Source organism: Gordionus sp. m RMFG-2023, chromosome 2 (assembly GCF_954871325.1).
Source record: "Gordionus sp. m RMFG-2023 chromosome 2, tfGorSpeb1-WG-v2, whole genome shotgun sequence".
In the NCBI taxonomy this organism is placed as follows: domain Eukaryota; kingdom Metazoa; phylum Nematomorpha; class Gordioida; order Chordodea; family Parachordodidae; genus Gordionus; species Gordionus sp. m RMFG-2023.
In genome coordinates this window covers 23,299,751-23,325,617 of record NC_088776.1, presented here as the reverse complement: position 1 = coordinate 23,325,617, position 25,867 = coordinate 23,299,751, and the positions used below count along the sequence as shown (strand labels likewise).

At 25.2% G+C, this 25,867-nt stretch overlaps 3 long non-coding RNA genes across 3 annotated transcripts; all 3 read right to left on the bottom strand.

Annotated features, from left to right (window-relative positions):
• Positions 1–437: 437 nt before the first annotated feature.
• On the bottom strand, positions 438–887 carry LOC135924740 (uncharacterized). The gene is made up of 2 exons (XR_010571385.1): positions 592–887; positions 438–549 (listed from the first exon to the last, which is right to left on the bottom strand). It is a non-coding gene; the product is annotated as an uncharacterized LOC135924740 (long non-coding RNA).
• Positions 888–936: 49 nt separating this feature from the next.
• Positions 937–1,954, bottom strand: LOC135924707 (uncharacterized). The gene is made up of 3 exons (XR_010571370.1): positions 1,466–1,954; positions 1,137–1,426; positions 937–1,093 (listed from the first exon to the last, which is right to left on the bottom strand). It is a non-coding gene; the product is annotated as an uncharacterized LOC135924707 (long non-coding RNA).
• A 3,820-nt stretch (positions 1,955–5,774) lies between these two features.
• LOC135924705 (uncharacterized) lies at positions 5,775–6,518 on the bottom strand. The gene is made up of 3 exons (XR_010571369.1): positions 6,401–6,518; positions 6,274–6,358; positions 5,775–6,221 (listed from the first exon to the last, which is right to left on the bottom strand). It is a non-coding gene; the product is annotated as an uncharacterized LOC135924705 (long non-coding RNA).
• Between the last annotated feature and the right edge of the window lie 19,349 nt (positions 6,519–25,867).

The window sequence follows — 25,867 nt, the reverse complement described above, 5'->3', positions numbered from 1 at the left end:
ATATAATATATTTTGCACTGGAATTATAAAAACATTTATGTAAATATAACTATTATAAAATATTTAAATAAAATGAATATAGTATTATATTATGCACCGGACTAGAATGATATAAAAAACTATTAAATTAAATTTACATTATTAAAAAGGCGTATATAATTAGCTGTGAAAAAGATATAACTTATTTTATTAATAATTTAGTTAATCTTTTAGACGTAGATGCAAATCGCGTTATAATGTCGTCTATTTTAAATCTTTCAAAAACATCAATTTCGCTGGATATTAGAAGTAAATTTTCTAAAAAGGGGTCAGAAATTTTATTCCGCATTCTAGTTTTATTTATTTTGACTTTGCTCATCATCACTCTTTCGGCTGAACAAGAAGTAGTTGGTAGAGTCAATAAATATTTATATAATAAATATAAATTAGAATAAGAATTTAATTTATTTAAAAGACGATATGGTAGTATAAATGAATATTTTATCCATTTTTTTGTATTAATTATGTTATCGTTATTGATATCTTCCTCGGTTTCATCGTTTACAATACCTTTAATTATATATAATTTTAAATAAAATATCAATAAATTACTTTCATCAATATATAACCCATCATTCTTTTTTATTTTCAAAAGATCCTTGCAATAAATGATTGCTTGTGAATCCAAATATAAAGATCGAAAATCATTATATTCACGAGCAATATCTTGAGCATTTAATTGGTAAGTATGACAAATTTGAGATATTTGCCACCCTTCTATTCTATCATTGGCTATAATTCCAGCTGGTGTAAAAAGAGATATTTGAGATAAAAAATTTAAACAATCATAATTAAATCTTTCATTTAAATCATTAATGATTGTATCAAGCACAGGGAAAAATATTTCCCTTTTTTTTATATCTATAATGCTAAATAATAATTTTAAATCTTTTTTTATTCAACTTGTTTTTTTTTTGTTTAACATAATTATTGAATGCTGTTTGATCAAATTTGAATATTGATTTTATATTATGCAATTCCGTTGTAACATTATTCTTTTTCAAATAACTGTTAGATAAGGAATGCAATTTTAAAAAAATATTATCCCCATTAGCTACATTTTAAAATTATTTATAGAAATCGTAACTAATTTTAACCTCTTAGTCTTTGTAATTTATTTTTTGTGTGTTGTATTAATTTAGTTACCATAGCCAAATCATTACCAACTGCCTGCATTTCAATACAAGCCTCATGTGTGCATTTCAATATTTCTTTCAAAATAAATAGACTTAATATGAAATCTTCATCCTTAATTCTTGTTAATAATCCATCGGCAATAGAAGAGGTGCTTGGGTCATTAGAATCTTTTAATTCATTTAATGATGCTATAATATGTTCATAAACATCTAAAAAAATTTCTACAGCTTTATAAGATGATGACCAATTTCTAAAAAAAGATAAGTTACATTAAAAATATTATATTTACCTTGTTGTATTTTTTATTCTTTTAAGAGATTTTTTAGACTTTGTCATTTGATATTTAACAAACACTCCTTGACGTCTTACCCCATTCATGAAATTATATAACTCATCCAATATTCCCATTACCTTTTTCATTTCTATTTTGCATCCACAAACATGAGCAACTACTAAATTGAGCCTATGTGCATGGCACCAAATATATATGGCTTTTGGAGCCTCTTTCAATATTAAAGCCTGCATTCCTTTGTATACTCCTCTCATATTCCCTGCACCATCCATACTTTGCCCAACCATATAATCAAGAGGAAGACCAAGATCTTTGAACTTAGAAAAAACATGTTTCTTTATATTTTCCCCGGTGGTTTCTGATGTTGTAAAAACATGGATGATCCTTTCTACAGGATGTGGATGCGGATCATCTTCTATATATCTTACAAGTAAAGCAATGCATTCTTTTTTAGACACATCATATGTTCCATCTAATATGATGCTATAGGCATGGCACAATTCTCTTTAATTTTTTGAATAATACATTTTATTATTTTTATCTTAATGACTTCAATAATTTTTTTCACATGGCCATATGACAATAAATTTATATAAGGTCTTGAAATTTTATCTGATTTTTTTCTCCTCAATTTTTCGTTGTTATCAATGTATGCCCGTAAAGTTGGAACCGTTTTTGCCATTAATTTTATGAGGCACATAAAATTACCTTCATTCGAATTAGTGCCCCAAAAGGCTATGTTACATTTTATAAGGTATATAATGGCATCAATAATATTATGAACTATATTACGATTTTCCATTATTATATCAAGCCTATTTGATAGAAAATGATCTTGAATACGCTTATTTGCAAGCCAAGTCATGTTGGTGTATTCACAATCCTTATGAATAGAAGATGACTCATGTCTCTCTAAGTCACGCTTAAAATTTTTCCAATTATTTACTCCAAGTTGAGTCCAAAAAGTATTGGATTTAGGGCCACCAAACATAAGACAATAAAGACAAAAGACTTTGTCTAAAGTGGTGCTAGTGCTATAGGATAACCAATTTCTTGGTTTGAGGGAACCATCAATATTAACCTTTTTATAATAGGATATATTCATGCTCCTATTTAAAAGTAGAAATAATGGATGCGTAAAAATTAATAAAAATTAAATTTTTTAAAAACCTTTTGTGAGTAACAGGATATTGAAATATATTTGAACATGGCTGACATGGGCCTATGGAAATTATGAAATTAATCAAGATATTTGTCATTCTAAAGAATATGAAATGAAAAGGGTCATTAGGCTCCTTTTTTTTATATAATTGAATAATATTTGGGCCTTTAATGTTTGAAATATTTTGGCTTGCATTGGGATTGATAATTGGATGAAAAAAAGATATAATTGGGGAATTTTCAATAACTTTGTGTGTTTGCTAATTATTATTAAAGAGTGTATAGTTTTATTTAAATTAAATACCTCATCATTCAAAATCAGCAGATCACTGGAACTGGGCATTGTATGAGAAGATAATATAATTTGGGAATCTTCAGTAAAAGATTTGTGCTAATTATTAAATAAATAAATAAAGAATAATTAAAATTTGTTTATTCATGAAAATATCTGAATATCCTCATTTATTCCCTTCAAAATTATAAAAGAAATCTTATTTAAATTAAGTACCTCATTATTCAAAATCAGCAGATCACTGGAACTGGGCATTGTATGAGAAGATAATATAATTTGGGAATCTTCAATAAAAGATTCATGCTAATTATTAAATAAAGAGTGGTTAAAATTTGTTTACTTATGAAAATCTTAATTTTAATAAAAATTTTATTCTTAATTAAGATATAGAAAAGTGGAAAATATTTCATAATTTATTCACTTCAGAATTATCAAACAAATCTTATTTAAATTAAGTACCTCATCATTCAAAATCACCAGATCACTGGAACTGGGCATTGTATGAGATAATATAATTTGGGAATCTTCAGTAAAAGATTTGTGCTACTTATTAAATAAAGAATAATTAAAATTTGTTTATTCATGAAAATATCTGAATATCCTCATTTATTCCCTTCAAAATTATAAAAGAAATCTTATTTAAATTAAGTACCTCAAGTACCTCATTATTCAAAATCAGCAGATCACTGGAACTGGGCATTGTATGAGAAGATAATATAATTTGGGAATCTTCAATAAAAGATTCATGCTAATTATTAAATAAAGAGTGGTTAAAATTTGTTTACTTATGAAAATCTTAATTTTAATAAAAATTTTATTCTTAATTAAGATATAGAAAAGTGGAAAATATTTCATAATTTATTCACTTCAGAATTATCAAACAAATCTTATTTAAATTAAGTACCTCATCATTCAAAATCACCAGATCACTGGAACTGGGCATTGTATGAGATAATATAATTTGGGAATCTTCAGTAAAAGATTTGAGCTAATTATTAAATAAAGATTAATTAAAATTTGTTCATGAAAATATCTGAATATCCTCATTTATTCCCTTCAAAATTATAAAACAAATCTTATTTAAATTAAGTACCTCATTATTCAAAATCAGCAGATCACTGGAACTGGGCATTGTATGAGATAATATAATTTGGGAATCTTCAATAAAAGATTTGTGCTAATTATTAAATAGAATAAAGAGTAGTGAAAATTTTAGGCAAATGACTTATTTTATTCTTAATTATAATATATAAATTTTTTTTTAACAAAAGTTGAAATATTTAAATATTCTTATAATTTATTTCCTTCAAAATTGATAAAGGGCATAATAAAAATGTACCTATATATTAAAAATCTTATCTTTAATAAAAATTAAAAGTATTATGCTCAAATTATAGATGAAGAATTGGTTTCTACTAATTCACAAAATTTAAGGTTATTTTTACTTATATTTATTGTCATGAATTAAAATAATATATATAAAAAATTACTTTTTGGAAGTAAGATGTTATTGATTTTTTTTGTAACTTGGTTTCAACCCCATTTGTGATATTGAATGGAATATCTTTATTTAAGGATACCCAATTATTATCCTTTTTGATAGCTATCTTTGTAAATTTGATATCAGATAACTTGACATGAGGATGTTTATGTTTATAATGGTTATTTATTTTGTCACTTCTTATTTTAGAAGTTTTACAATTAATATAGTCACATTTGACTTTATATTATATATTGTTTTGTTACTTGGCATCTAGAATAAAAATGAAATAAATATTTAGATAATATTTTTTTACTCACTGATGGCCATCAAGAATGATGGAGAATCATAATTTTATCCTTTATTTGACGGTGGATGGCTGAATCTTAAAATTCTCCTATCTTATGAGGTGTGATTCAGAAATTAAATTTATATTTGTTTAAATGAGGGTGTAATTTTAAAATTTTCCAGTGGTTTTACAAAATATATTAAAGAAATATATATTTAGATATTTTAATATATGTGCACAATAAATTTTTATTCATTTGTATTATATTTTTAATCTAAAAAATATATTAAAATCTTTTAAAATAAATTCTTATTCATTTGTATTTGTAATTTATAATCAAAAAAATATATTCTAGACCCTTATTGTTTTTAAATTAAAATTCATAAATATACACTCTATTAACATATTTTATAAAAATAATGAAAAATTTACTGATTCAATCATCATCATATAAAGGAAATTTATTATGCACCCATCATTGAATAAAGAAGAAAATAAGAAAATTCTGATTACCAGTCATTCATAATGGACTATCAGCTATTAACTTATATTTTTGATAATGTTTTCTTAAAAGATTCCTATTATATTATATGTAAGCTTAATGCATGGTCACAAAAAATATAATATTTTTTGTTATTTATGCCAAAACAATCATGGATCAATATTTCCTCCATTATACACTTCACAATTGATTTCTTTATTTCTTAGTGTCCAACAATTTTTAGAAATGTATGATGCTTTGAAATCATAGTTTCTTTAAATTAACAATCCTAATAAATTTTGCAAATAATTGAAAACAGGCATATTTGTGATTTGCCCATTCATTTATCTTCAAATAAAGTCTGAGAAATGATATATTTTAATCATTGAAATTAGAGACCTTCACTGGCATTGATTTCTTCATCCAGCCTAGGTCATAAGTAAAAATAATTTTCAGGCCCAGTTCATGTTTAATGGAAATCCAAACCCAAACCACATCATAGGTTTCAAAGATTATTCCCAAGCCATATCCAAAAATTTAATTTATTGTTAACAGTTAACAAAATAAACAATATTTCAGTATATGGAATCACTTTGTCAATTCATTTAATTGAAATCTTTTCTTAAATCAATAATCAAATGAGAGGAATAGATTATCTGTTCATTCTCCCAAGATTTCTATAAATATTTAGAAAAAAGGCCAAATATATTATGGAAAATTTGATGTTATATAAAATTTATCTAATAATGAAATAAAAAATTTATCAATTCTTTTAACAAATTTTTTATCACACAATGGTTTTCACCTCTCACTTATAATTTTGTATATAATTTACACTTACCTCAAAGAATCATTTATCATAAATAGAAATCAATTATGGGTCCAACCTGATTGCCTCACAAAAATGTGGTAATATTTACCCCATTGAAAATGATTATTTAAAAAATTATTAGCAAAAATAATTGCCATGGTTCAAAACCCAGATAACTTATTAAGTATACATATTAAGATTAAATAAAAATAGCTTCATTCTTTATTATATTTATTTATCTATCATCAAATTAAGGAAAATGCAATTATATGCTTAAAATTAAAAAATTACCTTTTTAAAATCCAAAAATGTTTCTTTATATTGTTAATTGAGTAGGATTATCTTATCATAAAAGGGATTCTTTATTCAAAAGGTCCTTATTATAAAAAAATATATATTGATAATTTAAAATTGATACTGTGAAAATCTAAATCCCATTATGTAAATGAATTTTCTAAAAATTTAAAAAAATAAATATAGTGTATAATATTTATAAATTGACAGATATCTTTTCTTTAATTGACATTTTTCAGAAAATCAACGATAATCATATCGATTATTGGATTTAAAAATATCATAATACAAGTCAAAAATTACCCTCCAAAAATCAATACCTACCCCCCAAAAACAAATGCCTACCCCCCAAAAATCAATATCTACCCCCCAAAATTAATACCTACCCCCCAAAATGCCAATATTTTTTGGAGGCATTTGTCTCCTACCCCCCCCGGCCATGTAGGTGTAACGACTGTGAATTAGGTTCAACAAACTTCTTTACAAACTTTGTTAAACATATTAAAGTATATTATATTTTTATTTTATAATTATCAACATAATAATACCTATACTTAAGTCCCTCTTAGATAATTGTTATTAAAATTTTTTATAGAAGATGGTTGATTACAAATTAAAATCATTTTGGATATATATTTTTTAGGGGTGTGTCGATACCACTTTTTGGAGGCCGATCCGATATTCCCGATATTAAATTGATATCGGCCGATTACCGATCCGATATCATATCTAATTTTGTATTATGTAAAGATACCAATGATTTTAATTTTTAATATACTTTTTATTAGTATAACATCTATAATTTAACTATACCATAACTAATGTCATTTAAATATATTATAATGATGAGTTATAGTTTATATTCAATTCAATTGCAATTCTAAAAGTATATAAAATATTTTTATTATTAAATCACTTTTATATAATAAATAATAACATTAATCTATATACATAATAAGTAATAAACAATTATATTATGAAATTTGAAATAAATATTAAAAATAATATTTAACATTAATATAACGAAGATTTCTTTTTAGAAATACCAATATTTCCAATTTATCAGAGGTCAGCTTGCGGCGATAATAACTGTCAATATCACCAGCTTCTCTAAAAACAGATTCTGAAGAGAATCTCGCACACCTTTATAAACAGAATGCGCAGAAAAAATAACAATATGGCAGAATATTTATTAATTAATTATTAAACATAATAATTTTCTTTAATGCATTTTAAATTGATTAAATTTTGTAAATAAATACTGTAAAGTAATTTTACTTATATCATAAATAAATAAAAGTAACTAATAAAGTTAAATTCTACCTTATTATAATTATTTTATTAAGAGCCTTTTAAAATTATCTAATATTTTTATATATCAATTGTAGCTTAAATTTTTTCTATAATAAGTGCTATAATAATTATATATAAAATATATTAGGGATGTGCCGATTTTTTTATCTGATCGGATCGGGCCGGTTTCACTCATTTTAAAATATCGGTTATCCGCCAATATTATAAAATTTGATCCGATATAAAATGGCTTCTTTAACAAAAATAAAATGTTATAAAATTTTAAAAAAAATTATATATAAAATCATTTATTTTTATAAATAAAATCGAAATCCATTTTTATGTATATTTTTTTAATAATAATTATGTATTTAATAATTATAATATAAAGTTGTACATTATTATGATATTTTTTATATATAATTAATGATTTTGCAAGAAATATATAAAAAAAATTTGAAAAGAGATTTAAATGATATTTATATAAATGATATTACAAACGCAAGAATTAATAAGTCATATTAGAAAATAAACTAATTTAAATAATACATAAAAATCACAAATAAGTAATGATAAATACTTATTAAAGATAATGAATAAAATAAAACTAGTATATTTTTTTAGAGATGCCATTTAGCCATATACTCCGAATATAAGCTCTATTTAAAACAACACAGAAAATAACCTGCACATTCTAATAAATCATTTGATTTTATTTTTTTTCTTATTTGCAAATTTTCAACTCCCATTAAATATACTACTTTCCCTTCCCTGTTTAAGCTATTAATGGGCAAAAACTAATATTAAAATCCCTGGTTATTATAATTAATTTATTAATAAATATTTTATTAATTATTGCAAATAATTCTTATATGTGTATGCTATGTTCTTCACAAATAAATAATAAAAACTGTATTTTATAAACTATTCTAATTTAATTGGTATTTATAATTTAAAAGTATTTTGTATTTAAGATACTCTAATTTAGTAAAAGATACAAGTATCTTTTATCTTGTATCTTTTTGATATTTTGAAAAAGATACTAGTATCTGTATATAAGATTCAATTTTTTATAAAGAATCTGTATCTGTATCTAGATTCTTTTTCTAGAGGACCTGCCCAACTCTGATGATGAGTATGATAATTATATACGATAAACTTCCTAATATTTTGTATATGCATTTATCCATAATGGAGGAATAAAATGGCAGAAACCCAATTGTATAAAATAGGACTATCTATTTTTATTGAATGAGTGCTATTTTAATTATTAGATTAGATTAATACATATAAATTATATTTTCAATATGTCAGCTTCCAATCAAATTCTGTGTTAAAATGGAATATCAATATCACTCATACTAAATATCAATGTGCATTAACAGTTGAAGCTTAATTGATTTTATTATTTAAATTATTTTATAACCCTAATTAAAAAATATAATCATTTATTATTTGAAAATTAGCAAATTTAATCTTGTAATTAGCAGAGTTCAAAATCATTAATCAACTATATTATTCTTCATTAAATTTAATCACCATGCCTCTTCCTAAAAATATTTTCAAGGTCCAAACAAGTATAAGATATTTCTTTATAAAATATTATCAGACATATAGTTTATAATCCTCTATTATATAGGATTGGTTACAAAATATTAGGTAAAATGTCACTTTTACAGACATACAGGTAAAGAATATATTACAGTTAATATTTTAATAAACCTTATTAATCAATGCTTTTGATAACAAATATAATAACAATTTTCAATTCTTTAATGCCATCTTATTTATAATAAATAAATCTAATTAAAAATTAAACATTTTATTATTTATCCCACAATGGATATAATCCTTATTAGATATCTTTTTTTCCTTCTCTTTTTTTAAAGGTTTTTAGGAAAGCTATTTTTTCTTCTTTGAAAAATAGTTTTGAGTTAATTAAAACGAGTATATTTTTGATATTATTTCAAGCTATTGATATTTTAAGACAGGTGGTGCGACAATGATATATAAAATCCTAATTGCTTTCATCATATCACTCTGGTCCTTATTTTCTAGTTATTAAATTATTCACTTCTAATATGGAATTCTTATCTTATAAATAAATAAGGCTTCAATATATTTGCATAATTATTTCTTCTTAAGATTTTTAGTGTTTCTGTTTTATTAATTTATCTAACATAATAAATTCTGATATGAGTTTACATTGTGAGTATCAAGGCTATGACTACTAATTAACTAGCACCTATTATTTGTGTGTCTATGTAATTGAAGATTATTACTCCCTGCTGCTGGGAGCTTTTGATTGCATAATTTAGATGAGTATTAATGGTCAACTGTTTAGTCGTTTATATATCATTAAAAATGAAAGATAATCTTTTATAAATTTAATATCTCACAATAATTTTCTCGATTCTAGCTTCCATAATGTCATCTAAAAGGAAGCTCCAACCACCATATAGTTTTATGATTTGAATTTATATCATCTTCTTCGAGAATTATTGATTTAATTAGCCCTACAAATTTTTCCTTATTAGTCTATTTGATGAAATACTGTCTAAAATGGTAACACAACGTTATATTAATTTCATGTATGTTACCTAGAATTATATTGCCTTGTGGGGTTTTTAAAAACCACTATCAATTGAAGCAGTGTATGAATTAATGAACCTTTTTTATAACTTGTAATTTTTGAGCGTAAAATTTTTTTATATCCGTAATTAAAAATATTAATTTTAAAAATGTCTAGTATTTTTTTTATTTTCATTATTTGTAATTCTATATTTTAGATTAACGGAAGGCTCAAAAAAGAATAAAAAAATTTAATTTTTATTTTATTTTTTATTATTACTAATACTAAAAAATTTACAATTATATATATATATATACAATTTTTATTTACACTTTTTACATAAGTTTTTTTAAAAGGTTAAATTTTGACAACTTCATCCTTAAAAAGTAAAATAAAATTTAAGAAAATTTCATTAGGAAAATATAAAGTTTGAAGGTCATTAAATTACAAAAGTAAAAAATATATAAAGTTTATGCAAAATTTATATATTAACATTTCCCTCTTTTTTTAATGTCTTCTTTCCTCAGTTTCTTATCTTCATTTCCAGTCATTTGTTTCTCAATTGCTCCATTAGTCATTTGTTCGTATATCTTTAGATTGTTTGTTTGACCATCTGATTATCGTTTGTTAAATCGATTATCGAACATCATGAAACATCGTTGGTTGCACGTCGTTGGTTGAACATTGCTTGTTGATTTGCTGTTTGTATTGATCATCCCATTTCTCTTTCAAAATTTTATACAAATATTTTTACAAAATTTTATTTATTTATAACAATCATTTTCTATGTCGTGGTCATATTCTCGATTTTGAACTTGACTTTGAATTTTTAAATCTTGAACTTGAACTTGTTCACTTCTTCCCCCTCTAAAAATTTTTTTTCATTTGTAGTAGAATTTTCATTTGATATTTTGTTCGTTGTTTAGCCTGAGTCATTTTTCATTGGTTTGTTCGTAGCTTGCTATCCTTATCGTCTAATCATTTGCTTGAACATCATCCTCAAATTAGCTTGTTCATCTCGTTATTTATTATCATTTTTATTTATTTATCAATGTTTGTAAATATATATTATGATCAATATATCTCAAATAAAATAATTTTGAAATAATTGAAATGATAATGGAATAAATAATTTATCAGAATCATTCATAAGAATAAGAATCATAATTTGGAATATAGAATATATTGAATTTTAAATTTTACTCTCTTATTTTTCAATTTAAATAATTTCTTTTTATCAGAATCTATCCTCCAATTGTTCTTTATAAAAAAATTTCTCTTTCTCCTTCCATCTTCAACATACGATCTCCATATCGTACTCTTAATCTCTTTTTCAACATCAAGATATTTAATCACCTTGCCTCTCTTTTTAATATTTGTTTGCATTTTCTTTATTTCCAATGTTTTTTAAAATTTTTATTAATTATAAAAATTTTTATTTTATTATTTTCTTCAATTTTTATTTCATTATTGTTTTTAATAACTATTATTTCTTCAATTGTTATCATATAATTTATAAGAATTTATTTATTTTTTATTGGTATTATTATACATAATTCAATTTTATTCAAGTTATTATTATTATGATATTTATAATTATAATTTTCATGCTTTTTATTGTAATATGTACCTTCATAATTTTTACTATCTACTTTTCTATTTTCCTCGATTATATTTACAAATTTATTAATTATGTTTCCAAAAACCTTTATCCACGTCCTTCCCAGAATTGCAATCTTGTCACTTTGGACTACATACGCATTTAAGTTTTGAGTTTTATCTTTGTTGCATATGCGCTATTATTTTATTACTTACTAAAATGATTTATATTTAAAATGCCAGTTAAACTATTATATACTTAAATAATATATATTTAAAAGTTCAGTTATATATCTTAAGGCAACAGAATGTATATATAAACAAATATATATTTTTATTTTGTATTACTTGTTTTTCTTATATGATAATAACTTGTATTTCTTTCTTTTTAAATTATATAAATAAAATACCAAATTACTATAACAACCATTCTAGATTAAATATTCAAGCCTTATAAATTCGCTTTCATTAGCCTATATTACATCCTGTGCGAACATTCTAATAACCATTCTACATTAAACATTCAAGCCTTTAAAATTCTACTTTTAATAATCTTCATATCTCGCTTTTATTTGAACGATTCCTAACACCTCTATTCTTTTCCCATCATAGCCAGTCAGTTTCGTATCCGATTTATTTAAGACTTTAATTCCTATCTTTTTAGCAATATTAATCGGCAAATGGGATCTAATATATTTTTGAAAATAGTTCATTCTCCTGCAATAATTCATTTCCCACATTCTATTATGCGGATTTAGAATCCATTCCATAGAATCCATTCCATAGAATCCATTCCATAGAATCCATTCCATAGAATCCATTCCATAGAATCCATTCCATAGAATCCATTCCATAGAATCCATTCCATAGAATCCATTCCATAGAATCCATTCCATAGAATCCATTCCATAGAATCCATTCCATAGAATCCATTCCATAGAATCCATTCCATAGAATCCATTCCATATAGAAGATATTAATACATATGAACATTAATTAACAAATTATTTACTCTTAAATTCACTCTATTATCTACCTTGATTAAATTCATAAGCTAGAGATCTTTATACACTCGGCATTACTGCAGTATCTATATACAAAAAATGTAAATTTTTTTATTAGGTATCTTTATAAAAAATGATTCATTGAAAAATAATTATTTTAAAATCACTCATTTATCTAACATAATCAAATTCATACAGTATTGGGTAATAAAGTATCCGCACAAATATTTTTTGAAAATTTTATTAGGAATATCTTCATAAAAATAATTCATTTGCATAAGGGCACCAAGGAATTGTAAATATCTTAATTTATTATATCTTTTCAGTGTAAATTTAAGAAAAATTTGTTAAATTAAAGCAATTATTGCCTGTAATGTTGTTTAATCAGCTAAATCCTTATAAATATGAATCATATTATTTATTAAAACGAAAATTAAGACTATTAAAAACAGTAGCCGATGATTTCCCCAAGGAAGGCTCTCGACCAAAAATATTCTATAAAATAGATATTATTCATCATTAATATTTTAAACAATAAATTCTCTTCAAAAATCTCTATATAAACTTATAAGTCTATCCAAAGCTTTATTCAAAGTATAGAGTGAACTCATCACGAACAGGTAGTTGCAATAAATGGTTCGTTCCATTTTCCCGGCACTATAAGGTGGGGTTTTACTTTATAAATTTTATTGGAGGTCTTTAGGCCCACTTATTATAGGCCCTTTGGCTGCTATATCTTATTTTTACTTTATCCAATTTTTAATCATCATTAAAATATTATCTTTGTAGCTCCATGAGTAGCCTCTTTCTACCTCGCCTGTGGTCACAGATCCCCTTTGCATCAGTATCTTGTGCGCAGGTGCTGGGTTTAGCGATATCAATAGCCATTCCTTGATTTGGTTATCTGGATAAATATTATATCAAAGTTACATCACTTTAACGATATCTAATAAGAGGTAAGTAATGTGGCTTTCTATCCATAGAAAGATGCCGTTGATTAATTCTTCCACAGATTTCCCATAAGATATAAAGCTTCCTGTCTATAGGATGGCATCGTTTGATTCGTGGCTTCTATAAAACTTTTGCAAAATCTTCAGGCCAAAAATATATCTCAATAAATTTCCTCTGACTATTACATTTTGCAAGTATACCATGTATTTTATCTTCACCAATTGATAGTTGAGAATATTAATACTTTTCGATATTTAGTTCCTTGTATTTTCTCCCAATGGTGTTCTAATATTTGGTTTTATATATATTTCGAATTTTTATCACCAAATCTCATTATCACTAATTTTCCCCAATTATTATTAATAAATCATTAAATATAATTCCATAAAATTGATTATTATTTATTGTCATTACCTCATTCGATTTTTTCTTCGAATAATTTGGAATTCGATAATATCTCAACAAAATCTGCATTGAAAAATGATTATTATATACTTGAATAAATGAACATATTTTTTCTAAATTATATCTCTGATAATATATTGGTTATCGAATTGGGTCAAAACATACTGATTAATTGTGATAGCCCATAGTATCGAACCCGAATTATTTTTGCTGACAGGTTAGAGCATTTGCTTATAATTGGAATACTCGTTAAGTACTAATGGTTTTGACCATAGTATTTAATAAACCTTATTTTATTTTATTTTAGTTTACAACTCAAAATCTTCTATAAGCAGCCCACTTTTTAAAAAACTCTTTCCTCATATATTTATTGTTGATCTTCATCCCATAATTATTTGGCTCGATTTTACCTCACTTGATTTAATAATTTATAGCCTAATTTTATTTAATAATTCTCTCCTTCGACGCAGGTTTACCGTTCCTAACTATTTCTAGCGCATATCAATACATTTCATTTTTTCCAACAGAACACCTTTAGCTTTATTTCCCAATTCTTTCCTTCCTCCTTTTTAAAAAAATACCAGGAATATATTTTCCTTGCAATCTCTTCTCCTATCCTCTAACTCCCCATCATTCCTCTCATCAAATTTTACAGTTTCCTACAATCCATTTGTTATACTATGTCATCATTAGAATGTTTCTCCTATTTTGTTTTAATCTCCATTTTATATGAAACCCCACATTCACATAAAAAATATTTTTTTTGCATTCTCTTTTTAATTATATTCAAAGCTCTTTTATTTCATTTGAAAATATTTTCCTCTATTTTAGAAACTTTATTAAAAACCAATAAAACTGAAATTGTTTTTAAAAAAGTAGCAAACCTCTCGTTGCTAACTACAATAATCACACCACTAAAGAAATTTATAACTCTGTGCTTCATTAATTATCAATTATTTACTGAATGGGTCAAGTGTATGTAGGGTGGGAAAAAAATATGATAAAAAGCAGGGGCTGACTGGTGAGAAGTTATTGAGTGAAATGTTAAATTCTTTGAATAAGATTTTGTTATTTAAAGTCTTGCACCTTTGAGTATGAAGGATAAGATCTGAACCTAGGAATTAATGACAAATGACTCTATAGCCAGTGAGTCAGGGTTAACACTGCTGGTAGAAATACCATGAAGAATATCTGAAACAGGTATTATGTTACAAATGAAGGCTGTAAAGTAGTGTCCGGGTCATGCGTGGTTGTGAGATCTATGAATGGATAGATACAAGTGGGATTGATACATGTTTTCTAGATTGGGGACATTTAATTCCTCTAGTACTAAGGGATAGCAGGAGGCCGGCTTTCGTTATTTGAACCATTTGTTGCACAGTGGACAATTATGTCAGATAGGAATGCATATTAGGTTCGGTGATCAAATTGTTTGTTTTTAAATTTGGAATCGTATATATCTATTGTTCAATTAATATAAATGTTTGTTTTTAAGACTTTTTAATAAGAACATCCAGAAAGCGACGACATGCAAATTTATTTTTAAAACTTTATAGTGATTAGAATATCCAAAATGACCAGATTCATTATATACAATCAAATGTTTAAATGATACTTAACAATTCAAGAACATTCTAAAAAAATATTAATTAATGTGTAACTTAAATCTAAAGGCACGAGAAAAATAATAATTGATAATATATATATCTAAGAATAAATCATAAAAAAACTATATTATTCTCATAAATATTTTCTTTATGTAACCAGACATGTCACCTTTGATTATCTAAACAAATCTTTCGGGCATTAATTTAAAGTTTCTCGGCTTTAGTTTCCCGACTGTATCGTTTTTACTTATACAATTCTTTCAGCATGCGTTCTCTATTATCTTGGCTTCATCATCAACCAAAACCTATCCTTTTTCTTCTATGCAATTGAGCCCTGCAAAATAATTTTTTCCAGCCCAAACCCGACCCAAGCCCGACTTAAAAAAATTTTTGCTCTCTAAGCCCGACCTAGGCCAAACATAAATATTTTGTTCCAGCTCAACCCGAACCTGACTTTATTAAAATTATTTTGGAATTTGAGTTTGAGTATTATAATATCTAATGAAAAAAAAATAGAAAAGGTATGCTATTATTAATTTTGGAATATAAATTACGTAAATGAATAAATGACATATGTTAAATTAAAAATAAAATGTGTTTCTGATTGACATTTCACTGAAATAAAATGATTATTCAGTATATATTTCTAACATTTTATATTCTGGTCGAGTTGGGCTACCTCATACAGCCTAACTTGAGTCCGACCACCAGAAAAAAAGAAGTCTTTAATATCCGAGTCAGACAGCCCGAGGCTCAAGCCGGGCTGCCTCTGGCCAGTTCTTGTAGACCTCTAACCATCTCTAACTATCTATTTTTGTGGTAATGAATTTCTCTTACTCCAATATAGGAAACCATTCATATATTTAATTTGAAATATTATATTTTATAAATCTAGTTTCTTTTCCAATCAACTCTTACCGCAAATATACACCCGGTTTTTAATCTAATATTGATTTTAATCATCAATTAATTTTTATATTATAGCAAATTTTTCTATCTCAAGAAAGATACCACTATAGTACATTATAATAGGATAAAAAATTTATATAATTATTATATTAAATCATTTATCTAAACAAAAATATTTGTTTAACTTTGTAAGTCGTATTATCTTTAATAAATAATTCTTGTATCATTTAAAGGAATCTCTGATTTGCTATAGAGTGTATTTGTACACTTATTTTTAACAAGATGAATACTTATCGGATCACTAGCTATTGATTCTAAGATAATATCATCAGTAGTGTCTGAAATTGGAATTGAAAAAATCTCTGTATCTAATATATATTTTATTATCATATATATTTATAATTGCAAACTCGTTGACTTCATAGTGTCTGCAAGTGGAATAGGGTCTTCTGTGGATATACCATCAGATAATAACAAAACAATTCTGTCTATTCCATATCTACCACCTCTTGTCAACATTTTATTAGCCAAATCTAACCCTCTGTCCAATCTGTTGTCTCCTCCTTTAGAATAAAATATAAAATAAACAATTGAGGGTATTAATGAATAAGTTTTTTCCCTATAATCTACTCAATTGAAGTAAAATCTTAATTAAAATTTCATTATAATCTAACAAAGATTTACAAAGATCCAATTTTTAGGATAGATTCGTATTTAAAAATAAAATTATGATTTTAGGCCTAGCCAAAGTTATCTTTAAGCCCATTTTGGTCCTTTTTTAAATTTTATTATTTTATGTAATTTTGACTGTATTTTGTAAATTGATGTTAAGTGAATAGCTATTGAACCATTTAAAATATTAACCTCCCATATCTCTATGATCCTTTAATTTTAAGCAGAGGTTGGTTTCAGGAAATTATCAAATAAAATAAAAAATTATAATAATGGTTCAATAGCTAACCACTTACCAATTAATTTTTCTTGAATAGGCCTTGCTCGGATTTTTTAAATTCTACGATTTTGCGACTCGATTTATACGAGGACGGATATATATACTGGCTTCTTTGGATATAATAAAATGAAATATAATAGTGCTAAAAAAATATTTATTAAAACAACTAAAAATAATATATTGGTGTTGGATGAGCCAATATCAGTGATCAGCCAAATATCAACTTTGAAATCTATAAATCTAATCAGAAAAGATCGGCCCCAAAAAATGGTATAAATGCATTTCGGCATTTAAATTAAAAAAAATTTATTCTTCATGGATAAATGAATGATCCAAAATTTCACATATTTTAAAATTAATTATAAGAATAGATTTTTAGTTTGAATCTTTTTTTCCCGCCAAATAAGGTTCAGTCACTGATAGATTTCAAATTTTTAAAGTATATAAAAAGTATTGGTGTAAATAAATTTATATCAAACCTGTAAAAGAAATGGTTTTAATAAAGTTCGTGACCGAAGTAAGATTTATTCCTATCTCGAATGGTAATAAAATGGTGGCCTTTCCTGAAAAGCGTACAATTCCGATTTTGGTTCCCATAGAAGAAATTAGGTTTTGTTGATTTATAATAATTAATGCTTCCTATTTTTATTTAGTTTTGGAAATTAATACTATAAATAAATATTACTTACATTTAAAACTTCAAGCATACATTGAAAGTATGTCTCACCTACCTTGGAGCTAACATCTAAAACAATAATCACAATTTTAGGAGATACATTTTTATTCAAAGCTCGGGGAAATGGCTTACTAATGTTTTCAAAATTGAAGGATTGAGCTTGTATTGTCTTGTAATCAATAGCTAATCGATAAAAGCAAAAAAATATGTTTTTTATTAATATTATTCTCATTAAAAATGATAATTTAATTTATATAAAAATTTTGGACAAATTTAATGAAAGCTGATTCTGTAGGTAGTGTTGTTAAACGACTCTATTTGTACCGATTTTTAAAAACATTTAACTCAATATTTTAGCAAAATATTGCCTAAGCCTAGAAATTTCACAAATAAATATCCAAACCTTTGTGCCATATATGAGCAAAATCTTCAAGCACGTGTAATATATTTTTGGATAAAAATTGGGCCTTTTGTTTAAAATCGGTTCAAATCGAGCCGTTTAAACTATCTGTAGGGATGGGAATAATATCAATATATTATTAGTATTCCACCAATAACAATATAAGCCAGACCTATGAATAATTTGTTCCACATTTAGATTTGTATTCTTTTTTAAATAGACCTAATCTATTCAAGGAATGAAAGCATAAAATATTTAAAACAAGCAGCCCCAAGCCCTCACTATTATTAAAATCATATTATAAAGCATTTTAAACACACTTTCAAAGAGATTGATGTTTTACAAAATAAAATCGGGGTTTTTAGACATAGTTTTTAGATGATAAAGTTATCTCCATGAACTAAAAAAACAACTTTAAGCGTATATTTAAGATATTATCGCCTTATTTCAAATCTATATTTAAAAAAACAGTAAAAAAGTGTTTAGTTAGCTTTTCTATAGAGAATTAAGAAATAAGACCTGTAAGTGTTTTAAGAAAGGTCTATAGCTACCAATAACTGCGAGTTCATTATATCTTGACGGTAGTGAAGGTCACGGTCCGGTCTTTGGTTCGAACTGGGCCGATACCCTCGAACCGGACCACGGTCCTTAAGAAAAAAATTAATCCAGACCTTGGTCCTAAGTAAAAAGACCTGTCCAGGGCCGGTCTTTTTATTTGTTTAAAAACATTTTTTTTTTAACCTAATTTAATCTGTTTTATCATTTTATTAAATATAAGAGTATTATATAAACAATATAAAATTAATTATGAATAATATAATAATTAATACAAATATTTAATTTAAATAAATGCTAATGTCTTTGTTTGTAGAACTACCATAGAAGGAATTAGAAGAGGGACATTAAATTTTTGTTCCTTATAAATATTCTGCAAAATATCCATGCTTTTTAGGATGTTATTGGCATTATCTGTAATACAGGCCAGTATATTCTCCTCCAATTGATATACATCAATTTCTTCTTTTATAGCTAAGGATATTTCTTCAGAAGTAAGAGGAAATTGGATGTGATTTATATCAAGTAAAATATTTTTTAATGTAAAAGAAGAATCAATAGTGTGTAGTAATGGCTATGAATGAAATTTTATTTATACTGCTCCACATATCTGTGGCAAAGCTTATTAAAGAACTATTTTTATTTAAAATATCTTTTAATTTCTTAGTTTCTCAAAATTAGCTGTATAAAAATTTTTAACTTTGTTTTTAGACCAAATTGTAGCAGTTGAGTTTAAATATTTGATTAAATTATGAAGACCTAAACTTTCAAAAGTCTTCATTGGCAGACAGTCCATTATTACCCATTTTATTATTATTCATATGTTCAGTTTGGAATTTATCCAATGGTATTGAAGAAAGTAATTTTGTGCTTGTGGAGGGCATATTAAAATTAAGAGTAGATTGTGTTTTTGAGATAGTTTCATTTTCATCATTTGAAGTATATATTTTATCAGACGTTTGCTTAAGGTACCTAATTATTTTATTAAGAATAAGGTTAAGTTATTTTGACAATGAATTATTCAGACAGTTTCTTAAGAAAAAATAGAACTATATAAATAATAACCAAAATATTTTAATAATAATACTGCTTATTTTGATTAATTTATTGCTTAAAAAATTATAAACAATAATTTTGTTAATTGTTGCTGACGATACATTAAATTTGGTACTACAGTGAACACATACTCTATGTTTTTTATTGGGACAAGTAAAATGTTTCTTGGACAAACTTATGGTTTTCATATTTTAAATATAAATTAACAAAATCTAAAATAACTCCTCTAGAAAAATATTATAAAATAAAATATGCAAAAAATTATATTAATTGAATAGTAAGGCAAACTTAAATATTAATAAAAGACCGGTCTGGACCACGGTCCTCAAAAAAAGATCGGTCCGGCAATCGGTCTGGTCCCGATCTAAGACCGATACTTTGACCTTCACTATTTGACGGATTTATTATTTTATTTTTTCATAAAAAGAATAACTTATTATTCCATATTATTTTATTATTTGTTTGGTAATTTTTTTATTTGATTTATGTTATATTTTCATCTATTTAAGTATACAATCTTTATATCTATCTCATAATTAAACTAAGGTTCTTTTATTGCATATAGGTGTAGTAATATAAAAAAGGTCACCAATGTCCTTGTTGGTTATTTTTTTAAATTCATGCGGAAAGGGCAAATGTAATTTATCTCGTTTGTTATCAATACCCTGTGTCTTAGGTGAGGAATTCTTAAAATTTATCACATAAAAACTAGGCGAAATAAATGGAAATCGTGATGAATCCTTCTACCTAAAGTAAGCAATTGGCAATTTATCAGAGTCAGAGCAATTGCATTATTTTATTTGGAAAATTCTAAAATATTTTGGCCTTATTTTAAGCAAAATCTAACAATAAAAATTAACGATCTTGTAACCCTCCAAGCATGGCATTCGTCATATTAAAAAAACATTTGGTGATGTAATATAAATATTGGTAAAAACATAATTCTATATGCTTAGATTGCTCTATTATACTATTAAAAATGGATTAAAAAGTAGATGTTACTCGAATTAATAAGAGTTACATTTTATTATTTTTTTGTTAATGAAATAAATTTTTTATTAGACCGAGTAAGTAACTTAAGAATATTAGGGTGAAGGGGGGAGGGGGTTGATTATGATAGGCTGAGACATAAATGAAAATTCGTTTTGTCGTTTTGTAAATTATTAGGGATATGGGTTAGGATTAGTTTATATTGATAAATGAATTAATAAAATTTGGTTGTTGCTTAGTAAATTGCTATATGGACGGTGCCTTTGATTTCCAAAATAATTAATCGGCAGGGTTAGGGTTTATCAGATTAGTTTTTATAAAAACAAAGTTTATTTAAAATATATTAGCAACATGTGTGCATATATAAAGGGAATGCAGAACTTCTATTATTTTAAGCAAATTAAAATTATCATATTTTCAACAGTAATAACGTTATATTCTTTTGAGTAAAGTAAAAAAAAGTAACGCTTACTTATTTTTAATAACAATGTTACTTAATTTTTTGGAAAAGGTATGTGTAATTATAACTTATTGAAAACTGTCATTTGGAATAAGAATTTTATTCTATCGTTACCTTTAAATAAATACCAAATACAATCGAAAATATTTAAAATATAAATTTAATAGAATACATATATGTTATACGTCAGGGCTAAATTGACTGTCAAGAAATATATGATTAGGCCCGGAAAAGTTCATAAATTTGTATCAGGGAACCCCCATTAATGTTTAATCTAAAATACGTGTAACAGAGTTAGAGAGAGAAGAAAGCACACTTAATATTAAGTTTGAACTAATATTAATTCTAGTCATTATTAATTATCATTAATAATTATTTATTATTAGTATTATATTAGATATAATTAAATTATTTGCAACATAATGATAACCTGAACATTGTTTAGGATAAAGGTAATAAAACAAAGTTATTATTAATACTATCAAACAATCAAATAACAGCATCCTTCAATCTTTCTTGAGACTAGTTGTAAAAGATTTAAAAATCAATGATATAATTAACTAATTTTCAACAAACAAAAATTTCTCTTAATTTATTATTAAAATTATTGTATAACGATTTAATAATATCTAGTTTTTTAGTCAGATAGTATCCTTTTTCAAATACATAGCAACTTTTTTCAAAAATATGTCCTCTGATCTTATTAATATCGAAAAAGGACATTATGAAATTACAAAAAGTGACATTGTTTTTGAAGAGAGTGTGACATTGTTCTACCTACCATATATTGTGTCTAGATTTTTTAACTGATGGATGAGGGGAGGAGGGGGGGGGGGATTAATATATTTTAATTGCTTGTTAAATATATTAATATTTATATCATTTATTTATAAAGATATAAGTTATCATCTGTATTATATGGATTAAAGCACTACATCGCCTAATTTTTCACCTCTGGTCCGATCCATTTTTTTGCAAGATCTATCTGATCCAATTATTTTTTCAAAGATCTGAATCTGATCCGAACCGTATTCTATTTTTCAGAAATGGCTCGCTCCGATCCGAAAAAAATTTAAAAGAAAATACAATTTATCAAAAGAAAGTGGAAATTAAGAATTTTTTTGAAAAGTATAAAGAATTAGGAAATCATTACGAAAAGAGAGCCTAAAACCCTCCAATAAATTTATGAGAAAAGGTTAACCAAAAGCCCTCCCATTATTAAAATCCTGGATATTATGGTAATGAAGTCTCATTAATTTTAACATTTAATAAATAACCCTTTGGAATATAATTGTTTTCAATCTAAAGCTCTATAAGTCAGTGCGAATCCCCCCTCCCACGAAAAAGAATTTGTTCGGACTCGGACATAAAATATGATCGAGACGGGCTTAAAAAATTTAAAAACGGAACTAGTGTCTATTAGAGTGCGAAAATCAATTGTTGTATTCGATAAAATATTTTAAGATTTTAAAGTTTTATTCCTAACCTTAAATACTAATTATCAAATATTAAAAATAAAAGATTAAAATTCTGTGCGAAAAATCATAAAAAATCGTAACAAGTAAAAATATCCTCAATTATATATCCTTTTCTATAATATTCATTTATATCGTCTGAACTTAAATAATATAATAATTTGTATAAAACATTTCTTTCATCTTTCTTGATTTTGTTTAAAAGTAGATTTGAATATTACAACAGTGTCTAAATAATAAAATTAGTTATCTCCTGTTTTATTAAAACAAATATATAATTGGAATTTAATTCAAGTGAATTTAAGAATTTCAAAATAAAATAATGATAATATTAAATCAATAATTTGAATATTCTAATAGGACAAAACAATTAATTATTTTAATCTCATTTTATTTTATTTTATAAATATAATATTTAATTGAAATGTTTCAATTGAAATTTTTATGGCAGGCTGGTCCGAGCTCAGGAATAAAAATTGGAGTGTGGAAAATCGGAAAAATAGGACAGGGCTGAGATCAATGTCTTTTTTATTCGCAGGACTCTAATCTAAATTTTCTATTACACAATATATCGAATGTTTTTTATATATATGTTTGAAATGAAGGATTTAATCATTGTAAATCACATGCACCTTAACACAATTGTATAAAAAATCTTTACAAATCTAAAAAAATTAATATTTCTGTTATTATTTTGGCAGTAAACAGGTTATTTTATATTTATTTTATTAAATATTATAATTTCCATGAAATTAATAGTATCCAATTAATTCACAAATAAATATTAGGAGATAAACTATTATAAAATCGAATTATTCTTTAACATAAAAAAAATCGATTAATTTTTCTCCATACTATATATAATTCTGTACACCAAACCACCACCCCCCCCTCCCCCGCAAAAATTAGTGTACGTCATATGTATTTACTCCTGCGTTTTGTACTCGTTTTCAAATACGCTACTCTATGAAGAAAATCTGGAGAAAATTTTGTAGTTATTGTGTACTGAAACAGTAAAATAATTTTTGAAAGCGATCACATTAAAATACGTTAATTTATTTAATATTTATAATATATGGTGAAAAAGACTATTTAAAAAGGTAGTTTTATTCATATTGATCGAATGAGATATGATTATTGGCGTAGACTAGTATTGTTAAACAGCAAACATCTCCGATTAATCCGATTTTAGATTAATATGGCTAAAATTATGTTATGCTTTGAGATTTTGTTAATAGATTTCCAAACCTTTCTACCATCTATGAAAAAAATTTCCAGGCTTGCTTGATATTTTTTATCTAAAATATTGGGTTAGCCGTTTTAAAAAATCAAACCGTTCATCACTACTAGCTTAAACAAAATGGCCTTCCCATGGAAAATATTATCAAAATTTTGAGTTTTTATTGATATCTAGAAGAAAATTTGCTATTATTTCTTCTAAATGAATAAGTCCCAATCATCTCAAAATTTCTTCATTTTAAAAAAAGTGTGTGAAAATATCCGAAAAAATCTACGAATAAACAATGCTATAGCATTTAATTTTTTTAATCTAATTTTTTCTTAATTTGATATAAATTATATATAAAAAAAATTGAAAAACAGAAGTTCTCAAAGACAATAATTCATATGCGATCGACGTTTGACTTTTTTACTTCTAAGTGTAAAAGCATACTGTATGTATTAATTTACTAAACAATCGCTAAATCTTTGAGCATGATGGAAAAAAATCAACTATTATTATTAATTGTTTTTGATTCACTAACAATTTATCTTATTTTGTATCACTTTTTCAAAGATGCCATATATATAACGAAATTATAAAAGGATCAGAACTATAGCCAGTGTTATCGAGTCTCATATTATAAAATATGAAAAAAATTTAATTTTTTAAAATGATTAAAGTATTTTTTTATATATTTAATTTGTTTAAAATTTTCTTATTTTGCTAACTACCTTGTGGCAACTTTGAGTTAGGTGATTTTTCAGCATTAAGGGACAAGTTGATGAGTGCGATAATTATGAACCTACATTTCCAAGCTATGTATTTAAATGGTTTAAGTTGAACGGAATAATTGGAAAGAGGTAGATTATAGGTTAGAACAGAACTATATCGACAATATAAATAGTTTTTACATAAGGAAAGAGTATAAAGAGAAGGAGTATTGTATTATTTTGTTTTAATTAATTTTGGAAAATTCTATGGTAGAGTTAGCAGGCAGTTTTCTAGCGTTGATTGAGGTGATGACGTTTCTTAGTGATATATAAGGGAAAAGATAACTAGAAATGAATTTTTTATTATTAAGCCCAGTCCGGCACAAGTTTTTATTTTTTTGGCTTGATACTGGCCTGAAATGTTTAATTCATGTAGAGTAAACGCATTTTTATAAAGGTATAAAATGAAAATTATTAAATTCCTAATTCCAGATAAACTTTTATCATTATTTTAATAAAAGAAGAGAAAACATTATTTCTATTTTTTTAAAGCTAACTTGTCAGGCCCAGTTTTTTTAAATTTTAATCCCTAGATTTGCCCTGCTTAGGTTTTTTAAAATTTGTGACCCCAGTCCAACGGTCTACTTGCAAGGCTCTATGTTTCATTATTTATTTTTAAGCCTAAACCACCCATTGGCCCGTTTTTCTTTAAATTTTATCCCTGTGTTAACCCTGCTTAAGTTTTTTTTGTGGTT